General features: G+C 37.0%; 2 protein-coding genes and 1 pseudogene across 8 annotated transcripts in view; 1 reads left to right on the top strand and 2 right to left on the bottom strand.

Annotated features, from left to right (window-relative positions):
* Window positions 1-22,175, top strand: part of LOC105837301 — a 115,007-nt gene that overhangs the window by 91,904 nt on the left and 928 nt on the right. Inside the window, exon 6 of one of the 2 annotated variants that reach the window (XR_004962541.1) lies at window positions 9,611-10,683. The exons of the other annotated variant lie outside the window; for it this stretch is intronic. The gene's annotated coding sequence lies outside the window, so the exon portion shown is untranslated. Of the gene's footprint in view, window positions 1-9,610; window positions 10,684-22,175 lie in introns of those variants that run through there. 2 annotated transcript variants of the gene reach the window in all.
* LOC105838083 (hemicentin-2) overlaps window positions 1-22,175 on the bottom strand; it is a 361,527-nt gene that overhangs the window by 45,326 nt on the left and 294,026 nt on the right. The window lies entirely within an intron of this gene.
* On the bottom strand, window positions 11,473-15,904 carry LOC114254720 (annotated as a pseudogene).

Below are 22,175 nucleotides of genomic sequence, written 5' to 3' on the forward strand. Positions count from 1 at the left end.
GATGTTATATGGTAACGATTATTGGAAAAGTACAAGATTATAGGAATTAGAAGAATTTTGTTTTAAATTCTAAAACTAATTATTTTTGTAATAATTTATAATGTTATATTTTTATATACACGTTTTATACGACGCGAAAATGTATTTTACAACAAAAAATTTCAATTTACAAATTACAAATGGGTATACAATTCTCTTTTTTTGCTTTTTTTCCCTCGATTCTTTTCCTGTATTATTAATGCACAATGCAAAACAGAGGAATATTCACATAAATTTTTTTCTGTACAAATTTTTGCTCGTGCTTGTTATATTTAATATCAACAACTTTTATATTTTTGCTGTTTGTCTACATCTTTGGTAATTTGAAAAATGATTTACGAGATTTCAGTGTGTCTTTGTCAGCGGTCAACTAACTACGGCTGACGAACAAATTGGGATTGGCCGTTATTGGGAAACTGGCGAAGCCATTGCACGACGGAAACCGAAGGACGGTGGTGATTCGTTCGAGTACGCGAGCGATTCCGGTGCCATGGGTTTTCGATTACGAAAGGCTCGCCGCGTAATCCCGAAAGGCGTGAAACTCTCGCGAAAACATCGTTCGAACCGAGCTGTGAGAGGAAGCTTGCCGCCGTAAAACTTTCTCTATAAAAGTTGTTATTACAAAGGAGAGACGGTTTATACGCGCAAAACATCGCGTCGCGACGATGCCGGAGTATTGCCGTCATAATCGCGATTAATATTAGACGTGAGAGAATCCACGGGAGAGTCCCTTGGATTCTTATTGCTTCGATTTATTGCTTCGATAATAGACAAATAGCTATTGTCCGCTTCGCTGAATTGGGATGAGGCATACTTATTGGGAAAAACATAACTATATTAAAGGATTAAAATGAAAAAATAAAGACTGAGTTTTCAAATAATTAAATTTAAGGTTTAAAACAGATTATTTTTTTTGGCGGTATTAAGGGGATCCTAAAGCTGATCTGTTTTACCGATTATTTTCAATTCACTAATCTTTTAATTGTATTTACAGAATTAAAATATTAGTGAATTGAAAATAAGCAAAATAATCGATAAAACAGGACAGCTTTAGCATCCCCTTGAGTAAATCTCAGAAGCCAGCCGCAATTGTGGCGCAAAGTTGTTTGCATGGTCGCAAAATAATTTCATATAACGGCCGCTGCAAAATTCTCGAGATATGCGAGATTCACAGTTTTATGGTATCGCTGCGCGGCGGCGCGACATAAGTAGGTATTCATTGAAATATGTTGACACAAAGGAGTACTTACGATTCTCTGGCGGTATTACGAATTCGAACGACTGCCATCGGAAAGCAAGGGAATACCTTCTCGATTTTTCCGGACGACGCGATAAGACCTCCGCCCGGACGGAGATTGCGATCGACGCGATATCATAGCGCGGCGAATATCTTTCGGGAATCGTTGACCTTTGTTAGAGGTAGAATCTGACAAAAGGGTCAACGATCGGAATCAAGGAGGATGTGGGGGAGTAGAATTTTTATCTGTCGCGGAAAATTGTCTTCGAACGAAACGATGGTACAAGTGATGGGAAAATATGCGCTACTAACTTGTAATCTTGTTAGTGATGGAATTTTCGAGTACTTTTAATTCTGCAATCAAGATTTAAATAGATAAATAAGTTTATTTATGCAATTATTATTCTATAATTATTGCCACTATTCTATTTCGGAGAGATAACGGTATTAGAAAATCATTGAGACTTGTTTCAAGTTTGAGAAAAATAAACTTAAAATTTTAAAACCATTTTCAACAAAAAAATTTCATTTTATTTTTTATTTCAAATACGAAATCGCATTTGCCGAATTATTATACTTATAAATTCACTTTGTTCTTGTGCTAACAGCCAATCACTCTCTATTTTAATTTACAAGCACGAGACATTAATTATTATATGAAATTCATGGTTTACGTTGTACGGTTTTTCACGCATTATGCACTCAAAGTAATTTGCATTTTACCTCTGTGTGAATTCTATTCTCGTGTGCCACCATACGAAGACGTGAAATTAAATCTTGAACAAGATCCATTTAACACGAACTGCTCGCAGGTTTCCACTCGTACGACTCACGCGTAGACCGAAGCTCGCAACTCTCGCTATTCCCGTCGAGATATTTTCAGCCAGAAACTTGCGAAGAGCAATCTCTTTCGATGGAAGTCTTTCAATTTTACCCTCTCTTCGTAACTGGACTGGGGGCAGCTCTCAGATTACCGTTATCTCAATGGCGCCGCAGAAACTCAACACCCACGCAATATATCTAACTGGCCAGTTCTTCACCTTTAACCTTGTAGCCGTATATAACGGATAAGACCTACCTAGCACAAACACTCGTAGATGAAAAAGACAGAGGAAAATGGGAAGTAAGAAGAGAAAATGGGAGAAAAGGAAGAGGAGGGCAGAGAAGGATGTAAAGAGGGAAGATCTTCTTCCGCGACGAATTCAGAGGTTGACCACTTCCTTGCCGACCCTCTTACTTGCCTCGCATGGGAAATAGGTGATTCTTCTGTCCTTATTCCGTAGATATAAATGACGCAATTGACGGACAATGTTTATTCTCTCTTTTTTTTTTTTGGAGTTTACGATCCACAAGATCACTTAGCTTGGGAGATACGGCTGATGCGCTATAGGCATATGCGGCGCTAGTTCGTCGATCCTTGAATATTCAATAGAATAAAAGCTTTGGGAAATACTTCATGCACTTCCGTCGGAAGTAACGTGGGAAAATGCGGCATCCGGCCGAGCTGTATTTCCGCTCAGACGAATATTCACGCATGTTTATTGAACAGCAGCGTAACTGGAGATTTTCAGAATTCTCACACGAATTATGTATATCGAAAAGCATTTTTTTTATCATTACTTTTCAGTTACCAGTGACAAATCTGTAGATTTATATTCAAAGAAAAAAAATAGTTACCGTGATCATAATGTCACTATAATTTATAGTTCATTTTTGGACCCAACCATTTTAGTTATTCAACAATGTAAATTATAGTTTGTTTATAAGTTTGTTTATAACTTATAAAGTTTTCATAACGTTGGTCTACAATTTATAATATAGTTGCCATAACGAAAATGGAGAATTTAACATAGTATATTGTACCATAAAACAATCACTATAAACATCCTCTATAAGCATATTATTATTACCATTATTACAGTAATTAATGATTACTATAAAAATAATATTCCTGACTATAATTTTTTTTATGCAATTATAGTCACAAATATTACACATTTTTTTCAGTGTTTCTATGCAAAAATAAAAAAATTAATAAAACAAGATAAAAAAGACAGTTTTAGCGACCAGTTTGAGGCTCTTACATAATTATTTTGATGATCTAACAGAATTATTTTCAAATCTGTATCAACTAAATTTTTACACTTTAGCAACATTGTTCTTTCTGTGTATATCTATAATGTATAAATAATATATCATAATCCTCATTCTTTACATGTTTTCCTAGTTATACTCTCATTGCATTGTGTTCACGTTAGTAGAATTTTAAAATGTTTCGTCACTTTTTAGAGGAATACTTCTCGAACTTGGGAAGGCTGTAAAATCCAATAGATATCCGAATCGGTCCGCGACTGATTATTCTACCAAACGCATCACGCGCGTGACAGAAATCGCCTCTATGCGTCCAGATACGTGCTTTTTGTCAAAATCGAGGGTTTTAACCGAGATCAGAGAGATGAAAGGTTGCCTAAGATTAAGGATAATTGGAACCTCGCGTGATGCTGCGTGCATGATGACTCGTTAAAACAACACTAGAATTGAGCACAGTTTACGTGAATTCATGTACGAATGGATATTCAAAAATGAAAAAGATTATTGCAAATAAATATCTGGATAGAGAAATTTATTTGTAGCGATTTAATAAGTTCAGTGAAGATAAGTATATACTCTGGTATTTTGAATTATTATTTCGTAAAATAAGGATATTGTGACATTCACCATGTTATTTAAAAATCTGTAAATAAAGAAGTATTCCGATACTATTTAATGCTGAGCTACAAATTTAAATGATATTTTGTGTTTTATATGACTATAAATCTAATTAAAAAAGATAATAATAAAAAAGTTTAAATCTTATTACATTTAAATATACAAATAGGTGATATGAAAGAGACAAAAAATTATACAAAATAATTTAAAATTATTAAAACTTTTAAATTAGCAGGCCGGATAAAGTTGTCAAATGTGGTAAGAGTTAATTTAAAAGTTTTGAATCGAGATGTGGATAAAGTTAAAGTGACTGCAATGCAATTTCCCGTTGCATTTTGTTCTTAGTTATGCTTCCCCCTCGGCTTTTTGCTTCTTTCGGAAAACTCATATGGCAATATACGCTCGATACATCGGGGAAAAGTATCGTCCGATGCCAGCTGCGCTCCCGGCGTACATCGAACTAGCCGACGAGTTCGACTCGCCGAGTAAGCAAACATTTGCATCGTGACATACGCGGATCACCTCCTTGCTACGGGGTTTACCTTCCAGATTCGCGTGTACACGCCAACAGACAGCTTACTGTGGCGAAATCGGATTATAAGCGAATTCGGTGGAACCGATACAAGCCGACTCGCACCGCGTCGGATTTCCGTGCAAATCAATTAAGAACGTGCCACCAGATTTCATCGACGGCAATTGATTCGAAAATGTATCATTCGTGACCACACAGGTAACATTAATATCTTGAGATTGCTGATTTAAAATTGTAATACAGCATTTTGCAAATCTCGAATTTATTACTATTGATGTAACAAAGTATACGTTAAAAGAAAGTTTTCTTTTCGTGCAACAATCTTTTATCGACATTAGTGTCTGTTTTTTTATTTTTATTTAAGAAAGTAATATTTATATGTGTGTTATTTGCTGACATAAATCGGATAACATAACGACTATATTAATATTCACAATACTTATATATTTACTAAATTCGAAGGTAAAGTCGACTTTGTGATTGACTTTCACTACTAGCACGTTGCGTTAAAATAAGAGTCTTATTAGTCTTGCAGTATATGTATAATAAGAAAAAATTTTAGGATCAAAAATTAAACTTTTTAGCTCAGGCTTTTAAGGTATAAAATTAAATGTAAATGCTTTTTATTATTAACAATAATTTAAAATGTAAAACAAATATTTCAACAATCAAACATAAAATAATCAGAGCAAAAATTATTAAATTTAGAATTCACAATATAAAATCATTTAATTATATGTAATTAATGAAAGTGTAAAATATAAAATATAAAATGTTTCATTAATACAAAAATATAAAAAAATTTTCAACTGCTTTCAATAGATTTTTAGATGTATAAATTATTTGGAAAATAAAAACTCGTAAAGCATTTAAATTTGATTTGGAGTGATATTTGGACAATCTAAAATGCTTTAATGTTTTAAATTGTTTTTGTAATGATAAAATATATACAAAAAAGATCTTAACAAATATATAATGTTTCTTAAAAATTTCAAGAACATGATCAAGATATAAACTTCAATCTAGTTTAACAAGTAACAAGTTAATGTTTTAACATTAATTGTTATAATATTGAAAATAATCTACTTCATAAATCCTTTAATTATTTAAAGATTAAAATTAAATTTTTATATTATCAAAAAACACATTTAAGATTAATTAGCACAAGTTTGAAAACTTCTTTTACTGTTTGAAGAAAAATAATTTCCCAATAGTTTTTGACACGTTGAATCCGAATTCATAAATGAAAATGTAGTAGCACATCAAGTTTCTGAGAAAAATGAGATTGAAATGCCTTAAAATATCGGGTTTGGCAGTTGCAAGTTTTCAAAAATAGGCAAAAACGCGTTTTTGAAGCGATTCAATCTATTTCATTTTCCATAAAAACCCCGACATGATATTACATTTCCATTTACGAATTCATATTCAGCATCAAAAACTGTGGGAAATTATTCTTTTTTTCAAAACAGCAAAAACTAGGCAGATCTATGCATACTATATTTTTCGTGTAAATATCCGGATGTAGGGACACTTTCGGTCACTGAAACATTTACCCGGATATTGTTTGCTGTCTATTTGATATAAAATAATACATTGCTCATCTATTATATTAATAGAACAACTCAAAATCAAGCTAGATTTGTTAATCGTAAGTAGTATAACTGTGTATGCACTATATACACAGTCGTACTACTTATAAATCTGGTTTCATTTTGAGTGGTTATTATACTACTATACGATATACTTTCCGATCGAGCATTACCTTTTTCAGGCGCGTGATACGCGCGACCTCGTCGACAAGCTCGCCCGCGGGCTATTAATGCGTGCCACCGCTCTGGAAACCGCAAGGAAGTTCTTGTCGACGATGGTCAGGACGAAAGGGGAGGGAGGGGAAAGGGAGAGAAAAAAGACGAAGCTGAGTGAAACACGTCGCGCGCGGGGACGCTGGAAACGCGATTGCGGACCGAGGGCGGGTGTGAAACGCGAGTAATGGAATTGTACCTCCGACTGCGACATTTTACTCGATCCTGACGCTCGTTCGCGCGTTGCGGGAGCGTGTACGCGATTTCCGAGAAAAGGGAGAGATGTGTGCCGGCCAACCCGTCTTCGTCGTCGTCGCCGTCGCCGTCGCCGTCGCCGTCGTCAGCGACAAGCGACCAGCAGCAGTGCGCTGCGTTATTATCGATCAATTTCGAGCTGACAGCGCGACCGGGGGGTCGTATTCCTCCGGTCGCAGAAGTCATATGTGACGGCGCGGAACGCCCGGCGTTAGCCAGGTGGAAGTCAACGGCCGGGACGCTATCACGGGGACGACGCTATTGTTGCGCGGCGGAAAGAAGGAGTTTTCGAACGGGCGCCGCCGATCAAATGTTGACTGGTGTAATAACGTTTTCCCGCGGCGGCGGGATCGCGCGTTCCGTACCATTAATTCCCGCCGCGTCGGCAAAATAATTTAAAGCTCGATCGCGGCAAGTGGAACGGCACACCGTATGACGCGCCCGGCGGCGGGAATGCTGACGAAGGACTCATTAACAATAGCTCGCCCGGAGCGATCTTTCTGTCGAGATTATATCGACGATTTCGTCGGCAAACGTACGGTCGTCTCTCGGCGATCTTCACCAGCCGTCATCGGGAGCGAGTCAACGCGGTCGTGAAAGTGAAAGATTCAAGAGATTTGAATTTCCGAGTTCGAACCTAGACTCCCTCGGATTAGTGCTGCGCGCGCCTCTCGAGCGTAAACGTGTTTTTCCGATTAAGGTCCCCCGGGGAGGGCCACGGTCGTAAATCGGAAAAAATCACGAGCTGGGAAATTATTGGTTATCGGGTGCAGTTAAAGATCGGCGTTTTATGGTAAACGGAAGCCGGGACGTTCTCCGGGGCGCGAGCGAATCGCAACGGTGTACACAGTATAACCTGGTAATAAGTCGTAAAGTTCGGGGCGACGGTAGTGGAAGATTCCGAGTTCGCCGATGCAAAATACTACGGGAATTGCAGTTGCTGCGAGAATTGTCGCGATAATAACTTTCTGCTTCTCGGCCGCGCTATACACAATTACTCCGCGCGCGCGTAGCGGCGAACTAAATACAAGAGCATTTAATTTCTACTCAATCTATATCTCGCGCTCGCGGACCCTGCAGCCAGAGAGACGATCGTCGTTAAAACTCTCTTTCAGCACCCCGGCCTTGGATAGTTTCCACGCAATCAGGAATGTTTATTGCATTTTACTATACGCGCACACGGGATTTCACGTCAAGACAGGAATTTCGACGAGAGATTTTTATGAGCGCGCCTCGCAAAAATGCTCCTTGCGAGCAAGGTGCGACCGCGAAAGCGTTACGTATTCTCAACTTCTTTCCTCACGGCCGCGTCTCATTCTTATGCAGTCGAAAATTCAATTGGCGCGCACACGTTTCATTAAAACCAATTATTATTTCGTCGAAAATCCCGTCGCTCTCCGCTGCGAAAGAAATGTGCGCAGTTTCTAGACGCTTCATTCGGCGAATTCTTTCACGGAGAGACCGCGCGATGATAGATCGCCGTAATTTTCCGCATAAAATCTCCCACAGGGCGATGCGCCCTCCCTCCCTCGTTCTATCTCCCGTCACGGGCGATGTTGTCTATCCGAATAATTTTTTTTTAGCCGCGAGAACGCGACAAGATTTCTCTCGCCGCGCCAGCACGCCAACACAGACGGAATCCGGCCACTAATCAGAGACACATTTTCGCAGGATAGTTTTACAAATGAGAATCCGCTCGCGCGGGAGGACGCGCGTCAGAGAACTCCGCGCGTTACAACCGTATCAAATTTGCATGAAATCTGGGAACACAAGGTAGATCCTCTGCGGTTTTCTTCGCTCATCTCGTCTCACCGCGAGGATTTTACTCCCTCGAATACACGACCATTACGGTATCCACGATGGCACATGCATATGCGCATAATATTCGAGCGCATCTGCTTACGCGTGCGTATTCGCGACTGTTTGCAACACAAAGATTCCGTTATTTTTCTTTTTTATACAGCGCAGCATAAATATTTTATTTCAAAGGATGCTCTGGAAATTGCGGATACAAGGCCGTCCTTCAAAGCGGAATTGACCCCATTTGAACAATTCGGCCAACCAACGGTCAATTCTCGCTTCGGATTGAATCGTATTTATTATACGATATTCATCATCGGCGCAATTCTACGGCTCTATGAATGTAAAAATATATTGAAAATAAGTTCTATTTCTAGTTTCCTCTTTAATCTAATTTGCCTGAGCAAATGAGCAATCGATGGAATCGATATTCAACAAATTGATTGTAAACATCCGAGTTACTGAACTGTGAAAATTCATCGCGCACATTCGTTATCCCAATATCAATTACAAAATGTAATAGAACGAGCTGCATGCGGAGAGATTTATTGTATTTAGCATAGAAACGCTTCTGAATTTCACACCGGATTATTTCCAGAATTGCAATTACTCACGCTAATCCCGCAATATTTTCGATACGTTTGCTAACAAATACAGTTCAATCGAAATTAGCAACTTTCCAAAGGAAAAATACCCTCTGCCCTCGAAATAAATTAACACCAGCGCGCGCCAGCGAACAGGTAATTTCCTATCGCGATAAGTCACGCGATGTATCGCCCTGTAAAACGAATTAGGAAACGGCGATACCAGCAAAATTAATCGTCGATACGATAAAATAATTGCAGAAAAACTCTACGATAAATATATTCATTACACATTGCCCCCTCCCCTTTCCCCATCACGTTTTGTAAGAAATCAAGCTATGTTTGACGTGAAATACTTTTCACAGACGGCGAGATACAGCAAGGAAACATTTTTCGAGGTAACAGAAACGTTTGGGCTCGTTTGACATTTTCTAAAACACAAACGAGTTGTAAAAAAAAGCGCAAACGCGAGAGAGGTGGCAACAGACAGAGAAAAAGAAAATGGGAAAATGCATAACGTGACATATAATATATCCGGGTATCTACATATATGTATATATGAATATATACATATATATATGTGTGTGTGTGTGTATATATATATGTATGTATGTATGTGTAGTTATATATGTACCTATATATTTACATATAGCCTGCGCGCCATCCATTTCGAGAGGAAGATTAATGGCGCTTTCGGCGAAAATGCAATTTACCGAGCAATCGACACGCTACGATGATTCGCCCGGAACGCAAAAACGGCCGGCGAGGTTTCCCGGCTGACGGGTGTGAGAGGGAAAAAAGATCCGGTCAATCTGCATCACGGCGATAAGACGGAAGAGCACCGAACGCGCTCCACGGGGATGGTCGATCGGCCGAATTGCCCTAGCATCAGGGGGGATCATCGGAATCGCGTAGTATCTACTATTAAAAAAAAGAAGAGTGGAAAGAGGAGCGGGGAAAGGGGAGGGAAAAATAGAAATGGGTCGTGCGTATGTGACAACTATGCGTCGCGGGGACGCATTACGCTATTACGTCGAGTCGCGCGTAAACTCTCGTACAATTCCCACCGGTGCATCGTGGCGGTGCACGGTGGCTCGTTTCACGCTCTCGGAACAACCCTGAATTAACCGTGTTCGTTGTTGCACAAGCGGATAATAACGTTGCCGCTGCTATTGCGCGCACACTCGCGATACGAATGAATGAACTTATCTGTATGTTGATTCGACGCGGATATACGCGCGGAGTTTGTTATTGAATAAGCGGCCGCCGCGGCACGGTTAGCGCGGGATCATATTCGGTGAGTATTATGTTAGGCATCGTGCCTTGCTGTGCTTATTTCCTGTGCCGTTGACTCTCGCGTCTACAGTCAAAGAACGCGCATTGTTCAGCGAAGTCGACATTGGTAACGATTGGACTGGTTGCCGGAGTAGAATGAGTTCAATGCTAACGTTAATAGCTATTGCGCCGTGTACACATTGTGTTCTTATAAATGTTATATTATTAATAAAATCAATATAAGGCGCAAGATATAGAGAATTAAGAAAAAAATTTTGCCACTGCTCTTTTACATTTCTCCAAGCAAGTTAATAAATGTTATTATAATAATGTTACAATAATTTAAATGCAAGACATGCCACTTATGTATACGAGTGAAGAACATTTCTATTTAATCACAATTATATACACACGTAATAATAAAAGATAATATAAAAAACAAAAAAAAAATGGTTGCTAATGAAATGCAAGCGCAATGAATGTATAGGGTCACTGCACTAGTCAATTAACAAATAAGAAATTTAAAAGATACACACACACACACACATTACATATATAAAAAATAATTAGTCACTGAATATTAATAGCTGTATATTAATTTTTTTAATATTATGTGTTACTTATGAAAAAAGAAAATAGTTTTTATTACAAGAATGAAAAGCTCAATAAATAACCGGTGAATTAATTAACGACTGATGCTACTAATAGATGTATTAATAAATGACGTGCGAGTTTTCATTTTAAAGGAAAAAAAACATATACGAAAAAGTATTTAAATTTAATGATAGCTTTATAACAATAATTAACTTTCTAAAGTACTAATAAGAAAAGACCAGTATTTACAAGTACATGAATATTAAAATACAATCTCTAATTTGTTGAATATGAAAATTCACTGGTGGATCGCTTTTGCGTTCAGTTTGCTGGTGTGTTTTCTTTATTATAATGTATTTACCGTATTTTTCTATTTTACTTAATATAAATTATACCCTTTTAAATAAAAAATGATACTTCAATCTGTATAAAAATTAGATATAAAAATTAATTTGCACTTTGTTATTTTAAAGTCGTATTAACAGTTTAATAATTTTGTTTTTAATAGTCACTTACCGATGACTATTCAGCAGTGACCTTATTCTTCTATTCTACTTTTAATGGCAAACATATACGTATTGATTATTAATAACATTTAATATTATAATGATATATTTTTGTTATCGTCGCTATATTTTTTTTGCAGGAATGTGTAATTAACGAGGTTGTTTTCAGCGAGATAACAAATTCGAAGATGCTGATATTCGAGCAGCAATCGGAACAATGGCTGGGCGGAAACGGGGCGGAATAATACCGGCCATTTTCGCTGCATTAATTTTTCAACACCCACCTATAGAGCTGTGTTAGGCTAAGCATGAATTATGAACACATTACGGCCGGGATACAAATTGATTTATGGTCGCGGCGTCTCGCCGTGCATATCTAATATCCCCTGGCGATATTCTTCAGCCAGGGCGCGGGTCACGGAATACGATTAATCTGCATAGCGGATCTCGTCAGATTCTTTAATAGCGCTTTTATTATGTTCCTGTCCCCGTCTCTTACCAACGGATCGTTAAAAGCTTTACGAACAATTGTTGATACGACAAGTTTTTGATTCGGGGAATTTCCCGACAGGAAATGTAGTATCTATGGTACATCCAATTTCCAAGGGATCTATATCAACAAGACAAACTTGAATTTTGAATATCAGAGACGGACAGTGCCTCAGAGCATATAATTCTCTGATTTTCAAGCAAACATAACAATTCAGTTTATAAAAATTTCCAATATTATAATTAATACTGTTTTATTTTCCTTTATTAGAAAAAAATATATGAGATAAATTTGCGCGGACCTAACTTAAATCATTAAACTATTTGATGATGGCGTGGTAGAGGAAATAGTAGAGAAATTTCCATTCCAGTAAATTACAGTCAGAGTCTCTCGATTAGTATGGCAAAGAGATTCGGAATGAATTTTGTTTAACTTTCCTCAATTCCGCTCGTTAATGCTGGATTCGCATTCTGGATGCATTCGGCATGTTAATTACAGGGCTATTAAATTGCTGCCGCGATCGTTACGGAATGAAACGGCTGTCAATACAGTTTTATAGTAAGTATAGCACTATTAATGGCCGTCGTGCAAGTATCCCGCAATATAAAGCTATAAATCAGATTACGTTGCGGGAGGAAGGGCAGGGTAGGGATACGGGATTATCATCCTATTAACTATCCGATTCACGCTGTAAAATATGTTTATTCGCTCCGGCTTGTAATTAGATTCATTAACTCCCTTGCACTCGCCAGGAAGATAATTATGCCGCCTGATTAAAACGGTTGACGTAGTTCGATTTAAATTCGAACGAATTTCCTCTCTCCATTAATTAAATTTCCTATGAACGACGTTCCACAGCGCGACAATAACACTCGACGAGATACTAAACAGCAGCCGCTTCGTTCCCTATCATCGCGAAATTGAGGGCGAGCCTCGTGATATCCTCCTCAAGCGCTATAAATGTTCAGTCATTCGTCTTCTGTCGCAGCAATGGGAATCATTGCCCGCGCAGTATAAATGCGCGAAGAGCAAAAATGCAGAGAAAAGCGAAGAACAACGGTAAAATATTTAGCGTGATTCTACGTAAATCGACGCTCGTTAAATTTACATTGCATTGTATGATGAGATTTAAATAATGATCGCAAATATATCGTCTACAAAAAAAACAGAATTAATTGTATCTAACATAAGTCAAATTAATATTTGTTGAAATAGCACATGGGAATAATAGTAAAATCAAAACATTTTAAGTGAAATTATAATAAATGTTGCTAGAAACTGAATTTCGAATTATAAATTGTATATATATTATTATATACAATTGTTATGTACAGTTATTTATCGGCAAATCTCTACTATTGTTTTATTTCCAAGCAACAAAGCTACAATTAACTATGTAACATATTGTTAAATATTTTTTTAACCCTCTGTTCGAAATACATATCGTACATTTTCAAAATCTTTCAAAATTGAGAAAATAATCATACATACAAATATAATCTAAAAAGTTGTAAATAAAAAGCCATAAAGTTTCAAAGTCAACTTTTATGTCATATGTATGCAATTAAAAAAAAATCAAATGTGAACTGAACGTTCGTCTCATACGAAAGTAATGGAAAGCAATAATTTTACAATACAAATAATAATGTTTCCTAATGTGTGTATGTGTGTGTATGTATTTTTCCTAAAATAATAATTGCACATGGCTTGGTTTGAAACTCTTTATAACATGCATTGTGTATCTCTATTGAATCATTTGGAAACCTATATATAGAATTTTATTAAGCGCATCACACTCTATTGTGCAAAGTTGAAAGAGTAATTGAGAGTGCAAAGAGCCGAAAAATTTGAATAAAGTAAACGTTTACCGCCTGCGTCCGCAACAATCACAGCGCTGGTCTGTGAAATAAAATTTAGTTCCGGTACGGACGCGTCTCGAATGTGAGATCGCTCTCAATCTCCGTTCTGGAGAGTGAATTAATCAAATATTCATCAGTGTGAGAGCTATAAGAAGAAAGTTTTCAATAAAGGATAATCAAAGGATAGATCAGATCTTTTATATTGGCTTCGTTAACTTTGAAGCATTGCACAAAAAGCATTCAAGTTATGGTTCGAAATTAGAAAAAGATTAAACGAGATTGGAGATTGGATATATTATTGTTTTAATAAAAAATTAATCCAATATAAATTAAATAGTAATAGTAATAAGTACATCTACAAATTATTTAGGTATATTATTAATAAACAATACGGAGTGTATTTCAAACAGGATAACTTGATGTCTCCCTGAGCAAACAAAGAAATAAAAACAAAATAAATTATACACCCTCGCAATTTGTATTCCTCCTAATAAAAGAGACGCTCTTGTCAGAACTGTGTGCTGTTATCGTCGACGTCGCAAGCTCCGAAACATTTACCCTTACAATGACACGACGCTTTTATAAATAATTATTCGCGATCTCTATATTCAGAAGATGGAATTAATCAAGTATTGATCTGCGAATGGGGGAAACGCCCGCCGGGGAAATGAAAGTTTTTCCGCTGTGACTGCATGAAAACGAAAGAGAAAGAAATGTGAGGACAGCCTAGTCGGAAGGAGAGAGATACACGTGACAAGAATGACAAAAAGGTAATCCCGCCTGACGGGAGGCCCGGTCGCAGGGGAGAATGGAGATGCGACAGAGAGCCATTGACTTCGAAGACCATGTTTCCTTGCACCATCCCCCCGAGGCATCCGATGATTACAGCCACCCTTCGCCTCCGACATCTCCGAGGGCTCTCCAGATACAAACGGAAGAAAATCCCCGTTATATTCCCATGTGTCATCGACAATACCAAATAATTTGTTTCAATGGTATTTCATAAGCCGATTAACACCGTCGAAACTTCATAGTTCGTACATATTAGAGGGAAGATCACATCGCGACATGATTATACGACTGCTATGATTTGGAAAAAGACATTATGCTTCTGTTATTAATACCGTTATGTCTTTCGTTATTACGTTTCGTGCAATAAAAATAAAAGATCTAAAAATTTTCTTCTCTAAAGCTCTTGTTAAGTAAAAGTACAAATTCGTATTATGTAACGTTGTGCATTTATAAGCATGGAAATACAAGAATTTACAATAAGGCGTTATTTCTAAAAACAAATGGAATGAAGTAGTATATTTGCATACTACAAAGAAAATAAGAAAAATATGAAAAATATTCGTAACTTAAGTATTTTATCTTGTATTTTTAATTCTATATAAACACGAGTTTTTTAGGAATATTTTCTGTTATAATTATACGTGTATTTTATTAAAACGAAATAGTATTTACAAGATTGAAAGACTTCCCCGTAAAACACAATTAATTAAGAAACAAACTAATTATTATATTTATTAATATCAATAAAAATAAATTTCAAATAAAAATACATATTTGTGAAAGCGCTTGTGATATAAAGAATGGTCCGTTTTCAATCTCAAAATTTTAAATAAATCAACTTATGCGGAAATAACGTTCTTTACCTTCAAAATAGATCTCATATGATCTGAAAGCAGTTATCCGTATGAAGAGCGTAACTAAAATATCGTTCGTATCAAGAGAAGATTTTTCACATTGCGCTTTATATAGCAGCATCGCAGTGCATCCACGATAAAGTAGCGACGTAAAAATAGCGCAGCTACGTCGTCCATCATCTGATCACCGTGCAGACGTGTGATGCTACAGCAAAAGATAGTTTCATCGACGAGTATTCAATCTTATCTTTGTATTGATGACTTCACCCGATTATCCTTTTCACAAACTATTCGATCGAAATTACATTTAACCCTAACTTGGCAAAATCGGACCAGTGAAAGAGTCGAAAGAGAATTTTACAAATCATTCCGATTTTTCAATTTTTTATATCAATGGATTTCAATCCTTCAATTTTATATACTTTTTGCATTTTTAGAAAAATGCATTTGGCTGCAAATAAAAAAATTGCAAATTTTTGAGAGAGAGACACCGTTAAGTTTGCAAGAGGAATAATATGAAAAAATATAAAAATTCAAGTATCTGATGATTGGAAAAAATGTACATACATACATTGAGCGCTTTGTTTTAAATATATATAGTGCCATTTAAAAATATTAGTCAACTTTAAACAAAAGTAATTGTAGTGATAAATTTTTTTATACACATTAGATTGAAATAGAAGTTAAAAAATATGTAAATAAATTATCCTATGATCAATATTTTGTTCTACAATTTAAGTCGAGTAATTGCGATGTGTCGAAACTTAATACAAATTATAGTATTTATCGCTCTCTAATATTCAAAAGCAAATTTTATCGTAAAATAATTATGTTTGTAAGCAACATAATTTACTTATTTGCGGGATAATTTTAGTAGCAATTTTAATAGTAAAATCTAATTTCAATTACAACATTTGTATAAAAAAAGATTATGAATAAATGTAAAAACTCTAATTCTATGCCAAGAGAAATATGTTTGACATTCATATATGATTTTTATGATTCTTTATAATAGAATGTATAAACAACTATATGGCTCGTAACTTATGCACATACTTTATGTTTAAATTCAAAATCATGAGAATAAATTTATTTTATGATATAGGAATACTTATATTTATAGAAATAAAAAATACTCTGTCAATCAAAAATTTTAAAAACATGTAATATACATTCCAATAGGAAATTAACCAAATAAAAATAATCTTTTCATTTAAAACTTGACGTTTGTTAATTAAATGTCGATTATAATTATTAAGTAAAAAGAAATGTGTGAAGTTCAAATGATGTACTAGCGTTTTTTTTTTTTTCAAACGACACTGTATATACAGAGACGAGGGAAGCTTTAATATAAGCGCAAAAGAATTTTCCCGGGTGTTCGAGGACTCATTCGGTGTTTTTCGGGCTTGGCTTCGTTAGAAGGCAATTTTTATCGACAACGCGGGATTTTTACAGCTGCGGTCAGGCGCTTTCACGTTTCGGGGTTACGATTGTATGTCGTTCGATTCGTTTGAATGCTGCACAGCTCCCTCGGGGGACCCGCGTACACCATCGTTTTCGGGGTTACGTTTTGTTACGTGCATTCCGGCCCTTCTCTATCCGCGTCGAGACCGATATGTGCGGTGTACAGAGCCGCGTCTCTCGGGTCGTTATTTCCCATCGTCCGAATGTCGCTCGAATAACGGCGATCATAGCAATGTGAATTTAAATCTAATCGGCCATGCCGCTCTATATCGTGCTCGGATACACCAACAAATAAGTAATGTCGTTACTTTTTGTGAAATAATTGTTGTTTCGTGATTAATGACCGTGTGACGGGTGCAGATAGATATGTTCAGCAAAAAATTTCATATAAAAACTCATGTGTGAAAAAGATGATGTATACACAATTATAATAAAACTGGCGTACATTTTATTTGTTTAAATATTCCTTTTTAAAAGCATCACGGATAAACGTACTTGCATATCGCTTTAATGTATATATTAAATTAAATTAAGTTATAACATACGATTGTATAAAATCCGAACTAGTTTTTTATCTGAATTATTCTTCATATTTTAGGTTTTGTCGAAATTACGTTGAGTTGTTCCGTCAGGAGGCCGTGTTCTTTTTTTTCGATCATTTTTCTTCGTCAATGGAATTATACGGAACGATGAATAATCTGTATATTAATATACTCATACAAGTATGTGATATATTTTACCACGAGATCAGTTTTTGTTTCGCCGACGTGAGCTATCGTTAATGAACCACGAAGTTTAGCGCGTTCGTTAGTACGAAGTACGCCGTTCGTTCGTCTACTATCTACTGTCTATCTACACCGCCGGATAATGAAACGAGTTAATTTCCACGCGAGATCGTTTGAAGCTGGATGAATCTTTCAGAGAGGTAACTATCTGTGCACGGCCGTAGGTTCGACGTCGGTTTTTAAAACATTCAGAACAAACCGTGAGTTATTAGCGATGAATCTAGCTTCTGACCCGAGGCGACCCATTTTTCCTTCTTCCTGCTTTGATTCGCGTAATCAAGTCTTTATTTCTTACGCGCGCGGTTCTCGAAAATGATTAGATCCGACCGTTCCTTTTATCAGGCGTGCAAATACGAAGTCGCGCGCCAAAACCAGATACACTCGCCCTTCCAATCGACGAAGAAGCACGTTGTGTACGGGTGAAATTAACTCTCTGGCGGTTAACTGTGGAAAGCTCTTGGAGAACCTGAATCCGAGTAGGAGGCAGTTATTTGCGCCACGTTGGAAAGTTGTGTTTGATCTATCCGAAATATACTCGGTTTCAGGAAGTGTTTTATGGATCAACAGAAATTTCCCGATGCGACAACGATGCACTAACGCAAATTTGTTCAGCACTTTCTCGTTAACTGTAATTAAAGCATCATAAGTCTCGAAAGATCTAACTGAGTATAGTTACTTATCGTAATTTTCGGGTCTGCAATGGTTTAATTAGGTTTCCCTACGAAAATGTTAACGGTTATTTTTTTATCGAGCAGGAGTAAGCCTTGTAAAGATTTGTTAAGCTGAAATAATCGGGGAAAAAAAAGGAGAATTAAATTTGAAACGATGAAAAAAACAAGTTTAAATAAGCATGATAAGTTTGGAACATTAGCTGTTCAATTATCAAAGTATCAAACTCAGTTACCTGCACTTTATTTTACATGAAAATTGTTTGTATTCTCTCTCCCGTTACTCCTCTCATTCTCTCTCAGAAACTTGTTCGAGTTATAAAATATTTATTCAGTTATACATTATTCAAACAGCATCATTTAGTTTGTTAATGAAGCTTGAATTTTCTACAACGGAATAGCTGCACGTGGTATCCACTCGACGAACTTGAACAGTGATTTAACGAGAACACACGAAAGTTTCATTATGTAAGTTCTACCATTAGTGCAAACACATCTCTTTACAGATCAATTAAAGAAAAAAAATCTCACCTTAGTTCGTGAAAGCGTGAAGATTTAATGAATGTTTAACGTAGTAGCAGACGCTGGAAAGGTAGATTGAGTGACAGATTCTACAAGTTTAGTTGCCTTCCGTTTCCTAACGTCAAAGATATGTAATCGTTATCTACGATTGATTTGTTCATAAATCTACAGTATGCAAAGAGAAAAATTTCAGCTTACAGATTCGTTCTAGAAATATAAAAAGAAAAAATATTTTTGCTTTTCTAAACGTTATTATTTCCGCAGACAAGCTTCCTAAAATCCATTAATCAAAGTTCCCAGCAATGGTAAAAGCGTATTCCGCGACAATAATCAAAGACCGCTTTATATTTTCTCACTAAAAACAGAGCGGAGTACTTACAAAGTTGTAAAAAATATGGTCGCAAGGGGAAAAATAAATAAATTAAAAGAAGTTGTGTATTAATTTTCTGATATTGCATTTCAAAGCTAGATTACTTTTAAGAGAAACTTTTGTTATTTTTTTTAAATTCTAATTCCGAAGGAATACAAATACAAATAATAAAAAACAGAGAAACAATTTACTTAATAAAAAAAAAAAAAAAACGTCGAGAAGAGAATATTATTAATCTATAAAATAAATTTTTAGAATTTTTTTCATTAAAAAAAAATTCTTTCGCATGTGAAATTATTCACATGTAGAGATGTGCAACAAAGAGATGTGTGTCGCGGTTTCAAACGTTTAAGTACGGTCGAGATTATTGCAAACATGCCGTGCATGCTATATAGTACCGAATATCATACAAACCGCACGTACAGCGCTTCCATAATATATTCAACTGATGGTTGCTTTGAAGTTGCACGATACGCGTTTCCATCTCCACACTTCCCTTGTATCACTACACGCTCGGTCAATTCCGAAACAACGTGTGCAAAAGGAACAAAAGATTTCTGCGCAATTATTGCGATATTTACGATACATCAGTTTGAGAACAGGAATTTAATTATATATATATGGACAATGACACTGTTATTTTTATTACACATTTAATTGTTACGATGATAAAATGGGGAATTATATATAAATAACAACATAATATTTGCAGCGTGTTCCGATTTACACTGCCAGTACTGAAAATCTCTATTTAAAATATACGTAACAAATAAATAATCCGATTTCAATGCCATACTTATAACTATGTCAATCAGTAATGCACTATTTTGCAATAATTGTATATTAATTTTGAAGATACTCCTTTTTAACCGAAACTTAAAATTCACTAATAGTGAATAATCATTTACATTCACAGTTATAAGTATAGCACTGTAGATTTCAGATCTAAAGAGTAGATTTTTATACTTAATACTAGCAGTGAATTAGAACACAGTCTATACACAATACATAAAATAAATATCGACGCAAGGAACAAATTTTTTTCAATCAAATTTGTGCTATCATAATTGGCGAATCAATTGCATTTGGCGCACTTGCTTCCAATAACTCCCGATCTTTCATTCCGCGTGGGAGACGCCAGAGAATTTCGGCGCGACATTTCTGAAAGATACGGGCGAACGAGGTCGAGTGAATTATGAAGAAATTGGGAAAAGATCGAGGATCGACAACCTCGAGAAACACATATTAGGATCGCAGCGAAATATTTTGATATCAAACGAAAGTGAGAACTTATATCTCGCGCCGTCGTTGTACGACTCCCGAGGGAGGTGTTACACGCCCGTGTGATAAAGTGAGATGGAAAAACTATTGCGGGCGCGGGCGGGACGACGATCGACGACGGCGAAATAATTTCGGTGTGCCTTCTGTGTCTTTTCATTTCCATGGAAACGACGTAGGAAGCGTTCGCCGGGGGTAGCGAATGTTCGACCGACGGCTGAGCGCCTTACACGCACGAGTTCCCCGAGCCGCAATCAATAAGAAGTCGGGATTGCTCCAGCGATTGCTTCGGGCTGAATGGTGGTAGAAGGTAGGAAGGAAGGAAAGAAAGCGGATAGAGAGAGGAACGCCGCGCGGCGGTCATGAGGGATGTACGCGGCGGACAGCGGTGTGGTAAAAGAGAAAGAAAACGTTCTGCATCTATCATCGTCGCGTAAATAGGGCGAGGAAAAATAACCGGGGGTACACACGATATTCCCGTGTCTGCGGTTGAAACGGAGAGGCGAAACTGTCCGGCGTCTCTCGCAATCGCAAAACGTATAACGTCGTCGTATTTCAATGGACGAGTGTCTTTTTGTCGTCTATGGATTCATCGGGGCATCCGTGATTCTTTATCGGGTGAATGATACCTACGTCCGCGGAATACGATCGAAATTTCGTGCGAGAGCAATCTCGACGACGAGTGGAATTTGAGAGAAATTATCGGCGAATTCGATAAAGTATAGAATAAAATATTGGGAACTTTTTGCGGAATTTTTTTTCTCCATATCGCCGAATTCACTATAACTATTTTCATTCAGATAATTCTTACGCGCGTTGTCTTTCGTTTCAAGGGATGAGTTCATATAATTGAGAATTGAGAAATTTTCAAGGATCTCCTAATTTTCACATTGTTGTTAAAATTATATAATTCCAATTATTTATACCTAACATATTTTGCTATCCCTAATGGTATACATTTTTTAATATTATTATACACTGAAAGAGGTCTTCTTGCTATATTAATTTTTAAAAAATCTGGTCGATTCAACCAATATATCTGCTCAAAAGTCTATCAAATGTTCTGGTTACAAATCTCAAGCTCTATTAATAATTAAAAGATTTGCTTGGTTTCGCCAAAACGCACTCACTCATATATATTTTGTTCATACAATCATTTTTTTTCTACGAATGTGTAATCAGTGAAAGACTCGCATCCAGATTATTCGAGTGTTATTGGCATTAGCCATGCGTTTTACCCTCTCTTTTCGCGTGGGGAATTAACAAGAGGGTAATTTGCGCTCGCGGTTCAAGTTTTCCGACGAAAATCCGGGTCAAAATTACGAGCCATTCGGGAGCCGCGCAAACTCGTTAAGAGCTAAACGAAACGAGATATCGCGGGCGTGCCGCTACGTGCCTCGCACACCCTTCGGATAGATCAACGCGCGCTGCCCCGTAAGCCCCGGACGAGCGGGGGAGGAGGGGGGAACGAACGAGGACGTGTCGGTGAGGACGTTCGCGAGAATTCCGTTTTATGAGGACAAGACCCCAGAGAAAGAATGGAAAAGTTAAACGTTCGAAAACTTTCTTTCGCCCTCCTCCCTGCTGCGTTTCCCCGGCTCGCTCGTGATCCCTCGCGTCGTTTTCATTCACGCGTCTCGCCGAATCGCCGTTCCGTTCTCGACACCGACAGTTTTGGGCAGGACGCTCTTTCATTGCAAGTCGAGGGAGAGCCGAGGATAAACAGGAGAGATTTCGCGGCAGTAAAACCGCGCGGCGAC

This window comes from Monomorium pharaonis, chromosome 3 (genome assembly GCF_013373865.1).
Source record: "Monomorium pharaonis isolate MP-MQ-018 chromosome 3, ASM1337386v2, whole genome shotgun sequence".
In the NCBI taxonomy this organism is placed as follows: domain Eukaryota; kingdom Metazoa; phylum Arthropoda; class Insecta; order Hymenoptera; family Formicidae; genus Monomorium; species Monomorium pharaonis.